Source organism: Dermacentor variabilis, chromosome 3, assembly GCF_050947875.1.
Source record: "Dermacentor variabilis isolate Ectoservices chromosome 3, ASM5094787v1, whole genome shotgun sequence".
NCBI classification, from domain to species: Eukaryota; Metazoa; Arthropoda; class Arachnida; order Ixodida; family Ixodidae; genus Dermacentor; species Dermacentor variabilis.
Genome location: NC_134570.1, coordinates 224,346,145 through 224,363,837, shown reverse-complemented (window position 1 = coordinate 224,363,837; position 17,693 = coordinate 224,346,145). Strand labels below are relative to the sequence as shown.

Genomic DNA, 17,693 nt, shown 5'->3' with positions numbered 1-17,693 from the left:
CTTCGCCGGCGGTGATATAGGAAACCGTGTAAAATAATTCGAATTGCAAAGAAGTATACGGGGTGTTTCACTTAATTTGAGCCAGGTTTTAAGATATGCAAATGCTATGTAGCTGGAGAGAACCAAGGTAATGTTGTTTGCCATCACTTGGAGACATTCAGATTATTTTTTTGCATTCCCCTGATTAGGTAATTAGTGTTCATTAATTGCTCAATTATTCAAATTATATGAAAATTCTCAATGGTAAAACTGTAAAGCAACCTTACAAACTCCCGATACAGTTTTCTGTTCAACGCGTGCTCATAGAAGTGTTTTTCCGAGCGTCAAGAAGCCCGCGATTACACGCAATGTGGCTCGAGCGGCCGGTCACGCAGCAATATATATATATATATATATATATATATATATATATATATATATATATGCGTGTGTGTGTGTCAATGGATGCATGTGCGTGATTGAAGAACTACGTAGAGTGGGAATAGACAAGGAGAAATATACACCTTATCGACTCTCGTCTATAGACAATCTAAAGACGAAGAATGAACAATAAATAGAGACTGTATCGACTTTTTTCTATAGACCGTCTATAGACTGCGAATAGACAAAGAGAAAGAAATCTTATCGACTTTCGTCTATATAAAGTCTACAGACAAATATTAGACAAAAATAGACTATCGACTTTCGTCTATAGGTAGTCTATAGAGAGGAAGTAGACAAAAAAGAAACAAACACCGTATCAACTTTTTCTATAGACTGCGAATAGGTAAAAGAAATAGAAATCTTATCGACTTTTGTCTATAGAAAGTCTATAGACAAATAATATAGAAAAATAAATAGAGGCAGTATCGACATTTGTCTATAGGTAGTCTATAGAGGAAAGTAGACAAAAAAGAAACACACATTATCGATTTTTTTCTATAGACCGTCTATAGACTGCAAATACGCAAAAAGAAATAGAAATATTATCGACTTTCGTCTATAGAGAGCCTACAGACAAACAATATACGAAAATAGAGAATGTATCGACTGTCGTCTATAGGTGTCTGTTGTGGGAAAGTAGACAAAAAAGAAACGAACACCATATCGACTTTTTTCTATAGACTGTCTATAGACTGCGAACAGACAAAAAGAAATAGAAGCTTTATCGACTTTCGTCTATAGACAGTCTATAGACTTTGTATCAACAAACGTCCAAACCTATAGAAAGGCAAGGTCGCCTATAAAATGTCTACAGACTTTCTATAGACAGTCATTTTTGTAAGGGTAGTTTCAATAATGCCACGATTTTGCTTGTCTTCCAGTGTGCAGGCACAGTTCCCGAGGACCAAGAGAGATTGTATAAAAGCCAGAAGCTCTTCAGTCGCTCGAGGGCCTAGATGGCGCAAGGTAGAATAGGTAATGCCATCAGGCCCAGGCGCACTTGAGTGTCTTGAAGAGGAAATCGATGCACGTAGTTCTTGCAGAGCGAATGGGAGGTCGAGACGACCGTCCATTGTTGGAGGAGCACACCTGAGCACTGAAGCTACCGAGATTGTAGATCCGGAGAGGTGTATGCAGAAATCTTCCGCGATTTCCTTCTCACTGCGCGTCTGGATGATAGCCAAAGCTCGGAAGGGACGTAGCTGTTGTGGAGGAGATGGTAGTGCTCGTACAACATGCCATATCGTGGACAACGGTTTTCTTCGGTCCAGGCTGGTGCAAAAGGACTTCCAATGTTGTCTGCCGAGCTTGTCTAAGTACCTTTGAATTTTCTTTTGCACACGGCGTGACGTCCTCAAGTCTGATATCAATTTAGTTCGCCTGTATTTCCTCACGGCGCGACGTCGGACTGCCCGCAGCTCTTCATATATAACGTCAACGGATGTTCTTGAATTTGATGTTTGGATGATGCGTGTTGTTGCGTGCATTGCTGCTGTAATGCGCTCTTCAATCTCTTTTGGTGAAATTTACAGTTGCAGGATTCTTCTAGCTTGTTCTGAAAAGCATCCCAGTCAGTGCGTCGCGTATAAGAACTTGGAAGTGTTGTAAACCATCTCAGTTGTACATAAGTAGGTAGGTGACCAGTGCCATACGTTTCAGCATCTGTGCACCAGGCAGCAGAAGACGAAAGGCATCGTGAAGCGACAGCTAAATCGAGACAGCTGCTGTACGTTGGTGCCTCGAAGAAATGTTGGAGAGCCGTCGTTCAGGATGTCATGACCATTGCTGCTTGTGAAGTTAAAAAGTTGTCTTCCTCGAAGATTTGTGATCCTACTACCCCAAAGATGGTGGGGCGCGTTGAAATCACCTACAATAATATGAGGTCCTTGGCAAGAGTCAAGAACAAGTTTTAGGTGTCCAGAGTCAAATGTTCCCCTGGGAGAAATATAGCCACCGATGATCGAGATTATCCGGCGCTTTAGCTTCAGTGTTACAGAGACGTACTCGTTGCTGTGATGCATGGGAACTTGGTTTAGCGAATACGTGAGGTCACATCGCACACATAGTAAAACTCTGATAGGATTTCCACTTGTTCCAGACGCGAATTGTTCGTATCAAGAGAGTCTAAATGGCGACGTCATATTCGGCTCGCATATTACCATAACTGGAAACCGACGCTTGAGCACTCTCTGTTTAAGATCTCACAGGCGACCCCGTAGACCTCGTGCATTCCACTGGAATATTACGGAAGCGCTTATCCTTTCCTGTAGTGGCAACCTTGAAGTTGATGATGCCATGGCGTTTGCTAGCTTTTATACAGCAGCAAGCACTGGTTCTAGTGCGTCGAGAATTTGCACCGCAGCCTTGGCAATGGGCGTCTTAACTCCTATGAGCAGCATTCGCAAGGAACGAATCAACTGTGTAAGCATTGCCTTGATTTGCCCATCCGACCATGAAGGTTCATGTTCACGCTGGCGTTCCGGCTGTACTTCTGTACTCTGAGATGGCAGGAAGGCCATATAGTAGTGTCCTTGGTGTTCAGAAGAGTAGACGTGGCTAAAGGTGGCTCTGACGTTTAAGGAATAGCAGGAACACGCGATGACTTTTCCTGGAGTACAGGTTGGCCTGTTGTCGATGCTGATCTCCTTCTGCGATTACGTGAGCGCCTCTGGCGGCGGTGTACCTTGGTAGCCGCTTCTCTGTGTGTAGATCGATCTCGTACAATTTTCCTTAGCACGGACATTTCAGTCTTTAATTTTGGTCAGTCCTTCGGCGTTGCCTCGTGTGGCCCATCGCAGTTAGGGCCCTTCAAATCAGAGCCAGCACACGTCAACTGATCGTGATCACCACCACAGCGCGGACATGTCATCTTGTTCACGCACACAGCACTTACATGACCGATTATCTGTTATTTACGGCACTGCAAGGGCCTAGAGATGTATGAACGGACATGATGTCGCACATAACCCACTTTTAAATGTGTTGGTAAGGTCTCTCCCTCAAAAAATGAGTTTTATGCACCTCGACCGTACAAAACGGTGTTTGTCTGTGATACGGACAGTTGAGGAGATTAGCGTTGGGAGATCGCATTGTCAATTTCTGTATCCACATGTTAGATAACACCGGCGGTGGTGCTGCCTTTATGCACGATGAATGAGCGGACAGGTATATTTCATTGCTGAGTTACAGCTTTCAAAGTGTCGAGGATGGTTCGTGTAGTCACATCAACAGTAAGTATGTTTCTTCTGGGATTAATTCGGACCTCTCTGATTTCCTCAGGAGCCAGCATCTCGAGATAGGCAGTGAGAGTTTGCCTATTGAGGGAATTGTGGTACCCTGTAGCAGAGATGGGGATGTAGGTGATTGTGTACGCTTCCTGTGGGGGCGGCTTATTGTAGTTAAGCTCACTCACGCTTGATGTCCTACGAAGTTGCCTCTTCAGCAGACGATTTGTGACCTGGGTATATCCACCGTCAGAATCTATGTCGTCGACGTCTGAGCAGCTCGATGACCTTGGCAGAGTCGCGTTAAGGTGGTCAAGCGCAGCAGACCGACTTGCAGCTTGGAGGCCAGCCCCCAATTCGTCAACGTCCATCATTGCTTTTGATATCGTACCCGCCACGGGGGCGTCGGTACGCACAAATTTAACTGAAAAACCAGAGCGAAGCAGGATTAGCAGCTGATCAAGAACTCGTCTTCTTCGTCTTCCCACTAAGGCAGGAATTCTTGACGGTCCTGTTGTGTGCTCCTAGTTGCTCGTACTTGTTAACGGGACCCTGAAAGGATTTTGACGATTTTCTACAAACATACTGAGTCGTTAGAGTAGGTCCTTCTGATCATTAATTGACACATCTAAGTGCTCCGCGTAACGCGTGTAATTTATTATAAGGCTTTAAAAATGCACATCGCTGCCGATCGCAGCACACTGCTCGGCGGAATTTTAAGCCGCCCCTACCCATATGAGGGAAATCGCCCATATGACGTCAGTGGGGCGAGCTATCCGATTGGCTGACCAGGGAGCGTGATCGATAATTTTTCCAACTTTATGGTAAACAAATGATGTTCGTAATAGTTGCAATGTTAGTTAATTTGTTTTTATAAAGAGAAAGTAACATAAAGAGAACGCACAAGAACAATTTTTCAGTATACTTAAGCACTTCCGGCACACAGCAAGTGTCGCCTGCTTGTGTTACAACGTGCTCCGTCTTTGACGAGAGCTCCGCCGTCAATGTCGGTCTGTCTTTTCGCGAGCGCTATGATTCGACTTTGTTGCGTTGTGGACTGCAAACGTAGCGACTGGCAATATGTCAAGCTGCGTCATCGTGTCCCTCCGCAAGGCAGCAGACGAGCGGACTGGCTGCAGCGCATCGGGCTGCCGCTATCCGATCGGCGCCAGGATTTGCGCGATTGCGGCCTTCCACTTTTCACCGGAAGATTACTAACGCAATAGCGTTTCGCGAGTCCGGTATGGCCGTGTCCCCTTACGTGTCTTTTCAGGGGATGAATAGAAGTGCAAATGTGAATGGTCTGCACGGTGCAGCCACCTGGTGGCATAGAGCTCAACCACACACAGTAGCAGTAACTAAATGTATCCTTCTTTGCTGCCGAAGAAAATTTTTCGCAGGAGTGTAATCGTTAACACGTTAACAAATGTTTAAAATGTTTTACACTCGGTTAGAACAATATTAGCTCTTTCTTTGGCTGGTTAAGCTTTGCGCCAACGGGTGGCTGGACCGTGGAGACCGATCAGGCAGCTCACGTACGTCTACGCTAAAGTTCCTTCATCAGCTTGAGTTTATGCCTCCACCGTTCCGTCGAAAAGTTCAGCTATGTGTGGTTACTAGAATACCAGACACGTTCGGCGCTACGACAGAATGCTCGCAACGCAAGCTGCTTCGATAGCTCTCGCTTGGGGTCGACGGCCAAGCGGCTAGCGGAGAGGCACGGCCGCTCAATAGAAACGCACTTGGCGCGGCCCGTCGCGTGATGCGAGAGTTTGAAGTTTCCGCCGTCGAGGCGCCACTGCTCCGGGACGCTTTGCAGGAGGAAGAGCGCCCGAGCGCCGCAGAACCAGTGGGTCTCACGTGTCACAGCGGGTTTCTTTATGATATACGACTGCCCTACTGGATCTGCGCGCGTGTGATCGAGTACGATGTGAGCAGACGTTTTAGCGCAGACAGTGCCATGCCGCGCAACTGCTGTGTGCCGCTGTGCAGCACCAACGCAAGGAAAGATCCGACAATCCGATATCATGAATTTACTTGCGATCCTCAACGGCGGGCAGCATGGTTGAAAACATGATTTCGCCATGGTTGGCGAAAGCAGCCGTTAAAATTCCCATTCAGGATGGTGAAATTTGTCTTGCCAGCTGCTATCTCATCTGCAGCCAGGGAGCTCTCGAGTGAGCTTGAATTCATCACCATGTGGAGTGAGCCAGTACCTGACATAGAGTTAGCACTGATTGCATACCTGGTTGTTTTACAAGCTTAAAAAATTAATTAAGGCTTGCATTTCTTTGCCTTTGCTTAATTGACTAATTCATACACACACACACACATATATATTGTCACGTGGTGGTGACGTTGAACAACACAGTAGCAATACTGCGAATGACAAAAATAACTTTTATTTGGCGAACCTGTGCCCACAAAACAGGCTACACTTAAGCACAACGATAGCGGCCAGCACGGTCGGCGATCGTCGAAAATCTGATCAGCGGGTCAAGCGCGTCGGCTTTTATACAACAGTCGTCGAATGTTCCAGACTAATCGTTCGGACCCGCGTGCCTTCCACAAAGTTCTACACCATTCGCGTCACGCGATGAAATCAGATAACACAAGGTTTCGCGACAACAGACAGCCGGGTAGAAGCATCGATAACTTTCCAGAAACTTCGGAAACATATCGGCGCGTCCCGCGCTGTGCGATTACATTTGTTAGGCGGCGAAACGTGGTCGCCCGATAAAGATAAGTACACGTGTCAATACCCCCCTCTTAAGAAGCATCGACCCAATGCTGCATACAAATGAAAGTAATAAAGAAAAACACTCGTAGTAAAGAAAAAAAAATAAGGAAGTTCGTCAGCGTCCGTAAAAGGGTTTCAGACGCACCACGTGGACCACTTCAGATCGTGCGCGGCGCCGCTGTGAATGCGAAATTCCGTCTGGCACGACCTCATAGTCCAGTGCGCCAATACGTCGAATGACCTTGTAGGGTCCGAAATAGCGGCGCAATAGTTTCTCACTCAGTCCTAGTCGGCGTATCGGTGTCCAAACCCAAACACGGTCGCCGGGCTGGTACTCGACGAAGCGTCGTCGGAGGTTGTGGTGTCGGCTGTCGGTCCTCTGTTGGTTCTTGATCCGTAGGCGGGCGAGCTGTCGGGCTTCTTCGGCGCGCTGGAGATAGCTAGCGACGTCAACATTCTCTTCGTCAGTGACGTGGGGCAGCATGGCGTCGAGAGTCGTCGTCGGGTTCCTGCCGTAAACCAGCTTAAACGGCGTGATCTGTGTTGTTTCTTACACCGCCGTGTTGTAAGCGAAGGTTACATACGGCAGGACCGCATCCCACGTCTTGTGCTCGACGTCGACGTACATTGCTAGCATGTCGGCGAGGGTCTTGCTCAGGCGCTCCGAGAGACCATTCGTCTGCGGATGGTAGGCAGTTGTCCTCCTGTGACTTGTCTAGCTGTACTGCAGAATGGCTTGGGTGAGCTCTGCTGTAAAAGCCGTTCCTCTGTCGGTGGCGAGGACTTCTGGGGCACCATGTCGCAGCAGGATGTTCTCGACGAAAAATTTGGCCACTTCGGCTGCGCTGCCTTTTGGTAGAGCCTTAGTTTCAGCAAAGCGGGTGAGATAGTCCGTCACCACGACGATCCACTTATTCCCGAATGTTGACATCGGAAACGGCCCCAACAAATCCATCCCAATCTGCTGGAATGGTCGGCGAGGAGGTTCGATCGGCTGTAGTAATCCTGCTGGCCTTGTCGGTGGTCTCTTGCGTCGCTGACACTCTCGGCTTGTCTTGACGTAACGGGCGACGTCGGCGGTCAGGCGCGGCCAGTAATACCTTTCCTGTATTCTCGACAGCGTCCGGGAGAATCCGAGATGCCCAGCGGTTGGATCGTCGTGTAGGGCGTGCAGTATTTCTGGACGCAGCGCTGACGGTACAACAAGAAGGTAGCTGGCGCGGACTGGTGAGAAGTTGTTCTTCACGAGCAAGTTGTTTTGCAGCGTGAACGAAGACAACCCACGCTTAAATGCCCTAGGGACAACGTCGGTGTTCCCTTCCAAGTACTCGCCGAGGCCTTTTAGCTCCGGGTCTGCTCGTTGCTGTTTAGTGAAGTCTTCCGCGCTTATTATCCCAAGGAAGGCGTCGTCATCCTCGTCGTCTTGTGGCGGGGGATCGATGGGGGCGCGCGATAAGCAGTCGGCGTCGGAGTGTTTTCTCCCGGACTTGTATATTACCGTGACGTCATATTCTTGCAGTCTGAGGCTCCACCGCGCCAGCCGTCCTGAAGGGTCCTTTAAGTTAGCTAGCCAACACAACGTGTGATGGTCACTGACGACTTTGAATCGCCTCCCATAGAGGTAAGGGCGGAATTTAGCTGTAGCCCAAATGATAGCGAAGCATTCCTTTTCAGTCGTAGAATAATTGCTTCCCGCTTTTGACAGCGACCGGCTAGCATACGATATCACCCTTTCAAGTCCTTCTTTCCTCTGGACTAGGACGGCACTGAGGCCTAGGCTACTGGCGTCAGTGTGGATTTCGGTATCGGCGTCCTCGTCGAAGTGTGGAAGAACCAGCGTCGACTGCATGCGTCGTTTGAGTTCTTGAAATGTGTTGGCCTGCGGTGTTTCCCACTTGAACTCGACATCAAATTTGGTTAGATGTGTCAGCGGCTCCGCGATGCGTGAAAAGTCCTTGACAAAGCGCCTATAGTAGGCACACATGCCAAGGAATCTGCGCACTGCCTTCTTGTCGGTTGGCTGCGGGAATTTTGCGATGGCAGCTGTCTTCTGTGGGTCGGGGCGTACTCCGGATTTGCTGATGACGTGGCCTAGGAACAAAGCTCGTCGTAAGCGAAGCGGCACTTTTCCGGCTTCAGAGTGAGCCCTGATGACTTGATGGCCTCTAATACTGTCGCAAGCCGGTTAAAGTGATCGTCGAAATTTCCGGCGAATACAACGACGTTATCCAAATAAACAAGACACGTCTGCCACTTGAATCCTGCTAACACCGTATCCATGACGCGCCGGCACGTTGCAGGCGCCGAGCACACTCCGAATGGCATGACCTTGAACTCGTAGAGGCCGTCTGGCGTGATGAAGGCAGTCTATTCGCGATGGCTCTCGTCGACTTCTATTTGCCAGTAGCCAGACTTGAGGTCCATCGACGAGAAGTATTTAGCGTTGCAGAGCCGATCCAATGCGTCGTCTATCCGTGGAAGGGGGTACACATCCTTCTTCGTGATCTTGTTCAGTCGACGATAATCGACGCAGAAGCGTAGGGTTCCGTACTTTTTTTTTTCACCAGTACTACGGGAGAGGCCCATGGGCTTTTCGACGGCTGGATGATGTCGTCGCGCAGCATTTCGTCGACTTGTTGACTAATAGCTTCACGTTCTCGCGTCGAAACTCGGTAAGGGCTCTGGCGGAGTGGTTGAGCGCTCTCTTCGGTTATTATGCGATGCTTTGCAACTGGTGCTTGTCGAAGCCTCGATGACGTCGAAAAGCAGTCTTTGTATCGTCGGAGAAGACTTCTGATCTGTTGCTGCTTACTCATAGGAAGACATGCATTCACGTCGAAGTCTGGTTCGGGGACTATGCTCATCGGGGTAGATGCGGCTGAATCCGAGAGGACAAAGGCATTGCTGGTTTCCACAATTTCCTCGATATATGCGATTGTCGTGCCCTTGTTGATGTGCTTGAACTCTTGGCTGAAGTTGGTTAGCATAACTTCCACTTGCCCTCCGTGGAGTCGAGCGATCCCTCTTGCGACGCAAATGTCACGGTCGAGCTGTAGATGTTGGTCGCCCTCGATGACGCCTTCTACGTCAGCGGGTGTTTCGGTGCCGACGGAAATAATAATGCTGGAGCGCGGCGGGATGCTGACTTGATCTTCGAGCACACTCAAGGCCTGGTGACTACGACAGCTCTCCGGCGGTATCACTTGATCTTGCGACAGCGTTATCGATTTCGACTTCAGGTCGATGACTGCGCCATGTTGATTCAGGAAGTCCATGCCGAGAATGACGTCTCGTGAACACTGTTGGAGGATAACGAAGGTGGCAGGGTAAGTCCGGTCATGAACGGTAATTCTTGCCGTGCAGATCCCAGTCGGCGTAATCAGGTGTCCTTCAGCGGTACGAATTTGAGGGCCTTCCCATGCAGTCTTTTCTCAACTGGAAGGCGATGGGTCCACTCATGACGGAGTAATCGGCTTCTGTGTCTACTAAGGCGGTGACTGCGTAGCCGTCGAGAAGCACGTCGAGGTCGGTGGTTCTTTGTCTTGCGTTACAGTTAGGTCTTGGCGTCGGATCACGGCTGCGTCGTGTTGAACTGAAGTTGGAAGGTCGCGTCGTCAAGTCGTCTTTCGTCGGTGTAGTCTTGGCTTCCTTATTTCGTCAGGACGGCGGCGTGTCGTTATGTCGTCGAGGTAGTTTCTTCGGTGTCTTCGTCGGCGGCGGAGGATCTGCGTCAGTTCGACGAACAGCAACCGCACCTCCATCGGTTGCTGCCTTTAGTTTTCCGGATATGGGCTCGCTGACCGGCCCTGGGCTGGGCCAGTGTATGGTCGGCGCTACGGCGACAGGTAGCGGCCTGGTGATGGCGAACGCGACGGTCGTCGAGAGCTCCACTGAGTAGCAACGAGGTAGTCGGCCATATCGCGGGGACGTTCACCTTGCTGTTGGCGCGGAGCCTTCACGGCGAAACCTCACAGTCCCATCTCCCGGTATGGACATCGTCGGTAGACGTGACCCGCTTCTCCGCAGTGATTGTAGAGCGGGCGGTGGTCAGGAGCGCGCCAAATGTCCGTCTTCCTCGCGTTGGTGCGCTGGGCGACGGGTGGTCGTGCTGGCGGCGGCGGACGACAGAACTGCGGCGTGACAGGGCCCTGGCGCGGTCGCAGAGGGGGACCTTGACGGCGTGCGACGGCAGCGTAGGTCATCGCTTGCGGCTCAGGCTGCGGCGATTCAAGGGCTACTCCAAGCTGTTGTTGGAGCTCCTCATGCACGGCGTCGGCAATTGAAGCCGCTTGAGGCTGTGATGATGGCAACAGCTATTGTAGCTCCTCCCGCACGATAGCTCGGATAGTCCCGCGTAGGTCGTCGGTGGCCAGTGACTCAACTCCGGCGTAGTTTGTCGTGTTCGTGCGGCGGTCGAATTGCCGGTTTCGCATCTCGAATGTCTTCTCGATGCTGGTGGCTTCGCGAAGAAACTCGTCGACGGTCTTCGGTGGGCTTCGTACCATTTCGGCGAAAAGTTCCTCCTTCACACCACGCATCAGCAGGCGGACTTTCTCCTCCTCGGACATTTCTGGGTCGGCGTGGCGGAACAGACGGCTCATTTCCTCAGTGAAGATCGCAATCGTCTCATTCGGCAGCTGCGCTCTGGTCTCCAGTAGAGCTTGGGCTCGCTCTTTTCGCACGACGCTTGTAAATGTTTGCAGGAAGCCGCTACGGAAAAGTTTCCAGGTGGTTAAGGTGGCTTCTCGGTCTTCGAACCACGTCCTGGCCGCGTCTTCCAATGCGAAGAAGACATATCGCAGTTTGTCGTCGCTGTTCCAGGGCTTAAACGTAGCGACTCTCTCGTACGTCTCAAGCCAGCTTTTCGGGTCCTCGAAAGTTGAACCGCGGAACGTCGGAGGCTCCCTGGGCTGCTGCAGCACGACGGGGGACGCTGGGGCTGCCATTAGGGTGGACTTGGTGGCCATCTTCCTAGTCGTCTCAGGCAAAAGTGAGTGCTCCGGGGGCAGTCCTTGCATCCTGCGGCTACCTCGCTGGTTCTTGGCGACGTTGGTGTCTTCCGCGTGAGGACTTGGGTCACGGCTTTGTGGGGGCGTCCGGTACATGAACGCAAAGCACCTCCACCAGATGTCACGTGGCGGTGACGTTGAACAACACAGTAGCAATACTGTGAATGACAAAAATAACTTTTATTGGGCGAACCTGTGCCCACAAAACAGGCTACACTTATAGCACAACGATAGCGGCGAACACGGTCGGCGATCGTCGAAAATATGATCAGCGGGTCAAGCGCGTCGGCTTTTATAGAGCAGTCGTAGAATGTTCCAGACTAATCGTTCGGACCCGCGTGCCTTCCACAAAGTTCTACACCATTCGCGTCACGCGATGGAGTCAGATAACACAAGGTTCGGCGACAACAGACAGCCGGGTAGAAGCATCGATAATTTTCCAGAAACTGCGGATACATGCAGGCGCGTCCCGCGCTGTGAGATTACATTTGTTAGGCGGCGAAACGTGGTCGCCCGATAAAGATAAGTACACGTGTTAATATATATATATATATATATATATATATATATATATATATATATATATATATATATATATATATACTGAAGTATGTCTGTGGTTGACTTCATTACGAATAAAATAGATTATGTTTTTTTAGTACCGTTTTTTAAGCTAAATTGTTATGCTCGTCATCAGCTGGCTTGTAATTCCTGCAAACTCCTTCTTCAAGCAGCGAGGCCTGATGAAGCAATTTATGGATTGATCCGCAACGTTGGTGATGGATGGCTAAGGTACCCAACAATAGAAGCAGTTGGCCTGTGTAAGCTTGTATGCACATTCATCACCGTGATCATGAAGTGCTCAGACGTGAGACGAACCAGCAGGCTATGCAACACCTTGATGTCAGCACTACTTCCTCATTTCACACAATGTCCGGCACTGACGAGAAAAAGAGGATCGCAACCACGCTGAGGACCTCTGCAGAGCATTTTTGAGCAAGCTCATAAGACCATTGTTGACGAACTGGGCTAGCAGCCTGAATTCGACGGTGGAAAAATTTTGCTTACACATTAACTTCTCTCGAGGAAAGTTCTGCGCTTGTAACTCTTTCAGGTTCTGTGTACATGAACTTTGAAATGAAAAGAAAAACTGGACTCAACCTACTGACTTCTGGCTTTATTGTATTTTTCCCGACCATTGATGTAGGCTAGCAGTGCCCATTTGCAAAATACTTCCCGCATATACCCGTGAACCGGCTGAACTATAATGCAGTACATTTCTGCATGTCAAGAAACGTAAAGCAGCGTTAATCATCGGCTCTAATTGTGGACCAGAGTGATCAGAGTTTGGACTTCTTAAAACGAGCATTTTTATGCTAACCAACTAATTATATGCAACAATATAGCGGATAACCGCCTTCGTGTGTGTCGAATGCGAGTTACGGTATAGGCGAACGCTCGAAGAAGCACACCTAACATAGGTGACTTCCGACACAAACTGTCGCTGACAACTGCAGCGGTGCTGACGTGCTGCTATCAGTAGCAAATCGCCAGTTGGCATTACCATTCATATTTTATGAAACACCGCTACACAGCTCTTTTATCGGAACAAATCAAGCGCTGACCGCGCGGCCGCGGCGGGCGGAGAGCACAGCTCTCCCCCCGCAACTGTCCCGGAGCAGTGGCGCTGCGGAGGTGGCGATGGGAACTAGGCGCGTCACGCCTCTCTCGGTCGACGCGACAGGGCGCACCAAGTGCGTTCCATTGAACGGCCGAGGGAGAGGTTTCGCGCGGGCAGGGCCGGACTCCAAAACAACCGGAAGTGGACGATTTGACGTCGCGTCGTGACGCAGAACCAGGGAAGGCGGAACCTTTAGCCCCAAACGCTCGGCGAACGAGTTGAGAAGGAAAAGCATGACTAGGGAGGGGGGTAACTAGTAATCGCTTGTAGCTCCATTAATACGTAACGCTTCACTTTAATTGTGGTGCGAATGTTCTACTTAAACTGTACCCTACGCGTCTACAAAATTTGTCCGAACCGTTTCAGGGGCCCTTTAAGCACTTTTACTGTGGTACTCCCAGATAGACTTATTGTGCCCACACGGACTGTAAACACGCTTACACAAAGGGGAGAGCATTAAGTTATTTTAATAAATGGCTTCTCGGGCGTTTACGAGACGTTTGTACGTTGCTGCAGGTTTGCACGGATCATTTCCACGCTTTATGCATCGAGAGCACAACTTCATACACGGATCTAAGAACAGGAAACGTTCTTACAGTTGCACTGCCAGTACCGCGGTTGCTCCTTGGATCTGTGCCTACAGTTTTTTCCGGCTGTCCTCAAAAGTAATTTTTCATACCTTGCACTCTGCACATTCAATTGTGCCAAATTGCACTGTGGGTATTTTATTGCAGTTTTGTGATATGATTTCTTCGGCCAACATCTGCCTGTTGCAGTACAATGAGCCTTCTTTTGTTTGTGTCGTGCATATTTTCTAGCCTAGATTTAAACGGTAGTTCGTGGTTTTGTAATTTGAAATCGTAGAGTTTTCGGCATCTCAGTGCGATATGTTTCCTTTTTCTCATTGAACTAAACCTCAGACATTTCTTGCTGCGGTTGGTGAATGACTTATTTGTGATAATTTGTGGCTGTATGTGCTTTTCTTGTGCAGAGTGCATACAGAGATATTGTGCAATTTGGTTTGTGCATTGAGATTTCTTGTGGATGCCTCTACCTGTAGAAGTGCAATAAGTGGTTCTTTGCGTCACTTATTTATCCTACTATAGTCAACAATTTGGCCACCAGTGTGTTTAATGTACAGTGGTTTTTTCGCTTGTTCTTGACAATGAAATGCAATGTGTTGTGTTTGATGCCATTGAAGTGCAGCATTTTTCAATCTGATATATGAGTGAAATAATATTTTTATCTAACGTAAAATTAAAATGGCAGTGTTGTTTTCGTTTTTGAAAAATTATAGACCGATCAGCTTACTGTCCGTTGCCTACAAAGTATTTACTAAGGTAATCGCAAATAGAATCAGGAACACCTTAGACTTCTGTCAACCAAAGAAATAGGCAGGATTCCGTAAAGGCTACTCCACAATAGACCATTTCACACTATCAATCAGGTGACAGAGAAATGTGCGGAATAAAACCAACCCTTATATATAGCTTTCATTGATTACGAGAAAGCGTTTGATTCAGTCGAAATCTTAGCAGTCATAGAGGCATTACGGAATCAGGTTGCAGACAAGCCGTATGTAAAAATACTGAAAGATATCTATAGCGGCTCCACAGCCACCGTAGTCCTCCACAAAGAAAGCAACAAAATCCCAATAAAGAAAGGCGTCAGGCAGGGAGATACGATCTCTCCAATGCTATTCACAGCGTGTTTGCAGGAGGTATTCAGAGACCTGGATTGGGAAGAATTGGGGATAAGAGTTAATGGAGAATACCTTAGTAACTTGCGATTCGCTGATGATGTTGCCTTGCTTAGTAACTCAGGGGACCAACTGCAATGCATGCTCACTGACCTGGAGAGGCAAAGCCGAGGGGTGGGCCTAAAAATTAATCTGCAGAAAACTAAAGTAACGTTTAATAGTCTCGGAAGAGAACAGCAGTTTACGATAGGTAGCGAGGCACTGGAAGTGGTAAGGGAATACATATACTTAGGTCAGGTAGTGACCGCGGATCCGGATCATGAGACTCAAATAATCAGAAGAATAAGAATGGGCTGGTGTGCGTTTGGCAGGCATTCTCAGACCATGAACAGCAGGTTGCCATTATCCCTCAAGAGAAAAGTGTATAACAGCTGTGTCTTACCAGTACTCACCTACGGGGCAGAAACCTGGAGGCTTACGAAAAGGGTTCTACTTAAATTGAGGACGACGCAACGAGCTATGGAAAGAAGAATGATGGGTGTAACGTTAATGGATAAGAAAAGAGCAGATTGGGTTAGGGAACAAACGCGATTTAATGACATCTTAGTTGAAATCAAGAAAAAGAAATGGGGGCATGGGCAGGACATGTAATGCGGAGGGAAGATAACCGATGGTCATGAAGGGTTACGGACTGGATTCCAAGGGAAGGGAAGCGTAGCAGGGGCGGAGGAAATTTAGAAGGGCAGATGAGATTAAGAAATTTGCAGGGACGACATGGCCACAATTTGTACATGACCGGGGTAGTTGGAGAAGTATGGGAGAGGCCTTTGCCCTGCAGTGGGCTTAACCAGGCTGCTGCTGCTGATGATGATGATGGTTTTCGTGTTCTGACTTTCGGCATGGATTTGCTATTGCAGTGCGCTATGTTCTGTTTTCTGCCATTATACCGAGGCTCCTAGTGCGAACATTACGGACAAATGGCTATTTTCTGGTGTTGTTACTGTTTGTGCCTCTTATCAGTGCAATGACTTCTTTGGACTGTCAGTTATGATTTTATAGTACACAGTATAAAAGGGAACATGTGTCGATATTACAGCGCAATAGCGTTATCTGTCATCCATTTCGGCCGCTAACATTGTGTAGTGGTAAATATGTTTACAGACAGCGTCTGCTGTGATCAATAAATATGTATATTTCCCGTCGTAGTATTAATTATTACAATTACCCTGATAAGTCGTGCGAACCTGGCGGTCGGGAAACTGTATGTGACATCAGTTCACGCGAGGCGAGCGCGCAGCAAGCGCTCACGGTCCACCCAGCCGGCGCGTAGTGACGTCGTTGACGTCACATCACGTGACGCGCAGGCCTGAAACGTGCTCCGGGCCGCTTGGCTGCCACGCGCTCTGGTTCTCTTCGTGTATGCTTGGGGTATGACGTAGTAGTTCTGCGGAAACCCGCAAGGTGGAGAGAAGTAATTAATAAAGGGAAAATCAGACAAATCAGACCTTTGTAGCAATTGCTACGAACGGGTGGGTGTCTGATTTTCCCTTTATTAATTACTTCTCTCCACCTTGCGGGTTTCTGCAGAACTACTACGTCAAACACTTGCCTTTGCTTCGTGCGTAGTCGACAAATTCGGCTTCGCCCTGCCATCTGCTAGCCGCCTGGTCAGCTCGGATAGTAGAGCGGTTGCCCCGGAAAGGCGGTGGTCCCGGGTTCGAGTCCCGGACCAGGACGAAGTTTTCTTCAACTCTGAGGCTTTTCTTTCGAGCCACCCGTATGGGTTTCCTTTGTAGCAATTGCTACGAACGGGTGGTTGTCTTATTTTCTCTTTATTAATGCTTGGGGTATGGGTGGCTCGAGCCGTACTTATTTAAGGATACGTCGGCTTCTGTCTGCTCCCATGCTTGCACCACAGTTCCTTCTTCAAAAACGCGTGAGTCGAGAAAATTTGCGGCTCGGATATCGCAAGCTATGTAGCGTTGAAGGCGTCTACTGTATATATGCGCCGTGTCTGCCCATAAATTTTGCGCAATGTCTGTCAATTCAACACGCGAAGGTGTGTATGATGCTTTGCTAAACACGTAACATTCCCTTAGTACTTAGCTATGCGAGACATTGCATTTTACATAGAAGCAAAATCTTGGTATTTGGTGTCAACATGTTATCTTTGTTAGAAAGACACTGCCCAGCGAAGCTGTCATCATGATTCTTATTACTCTGGTGAGTTGCTCTAGACAAATATGGCCACTTTATTAATACGTAAAAGAAATAGGCGCGCATTTCGTATGAAAAAGTTTCCTGCTACTTTTACCGCTTTCTGTTACAGGCCCCCATTCTAGGAATTCCTCATAGATGCTAACACGCCGGCGCGTCCATGTAGAGTATTTACATAGTTAATTCACAAATACCATAGTAGCAATCACCTGAAAGGAAAATTTCGTGGTTAACATAGAGAGCCCATCAATTGCAAGCTATGAAATCTTTCATGGTGGCCCTCAGTAGCCTTTACCGACATTATATTGACACGTGCACTTGTTTATCATTATCGGGCGACCACGTTTCACCGCCTAACAAATGTTATCGCACAGCGCAGGACGCGCCTGCACGTATCGGAAGTTTCTGGAACGTTATCGATGGTTCTATCCAATGTCTGTCACCGAACCTTGTGTAATCAGATTGCATGTATGCGCGACGCGAATAGTGAAGAACTTTGTGGAAGACACGCATGTCCCAGTGATTACTTTATCAGATTTTCGACGATCGCCGACTTTGTTCGCCGCTTTTGTTGAGCATTGATTGTAGCCTGCATTTCTGGGCACAGGTTCCCCCAATAAAGTTAGTTTCGCCATTCACAGTTTTGTTGCTGTGTCCTCAACCGTCACTACCACGTGACAATATGGCATACACTTCACGC

General features: G+C 48.5%; 1 long non-coding RNA gene across 1 annotated transcript in view; it reads left to right on the top strand.

The window, feature by feature from the left end:
* Positions 1-13,629, top strand: part of LOC142574431 (uncharacterized) — a 69,478-nt gene extending 55,849 nt beyond the window's left edge. The window contains exons 2-3 of the long non-coding RNA XR_012826532.1: positions 1,305-1,398; positions 13,594-13,629. This is a non-coding gene — a long non-coding RNA (uncharacterized LOC142574431). The remainder of the gene's footprint in view (positions 1-1,304; positions 1,399-13,593) is intronic.
* The last annotated feature ends 4,064 nt before the right edge of the window (positions 13,630-17,693 follow it).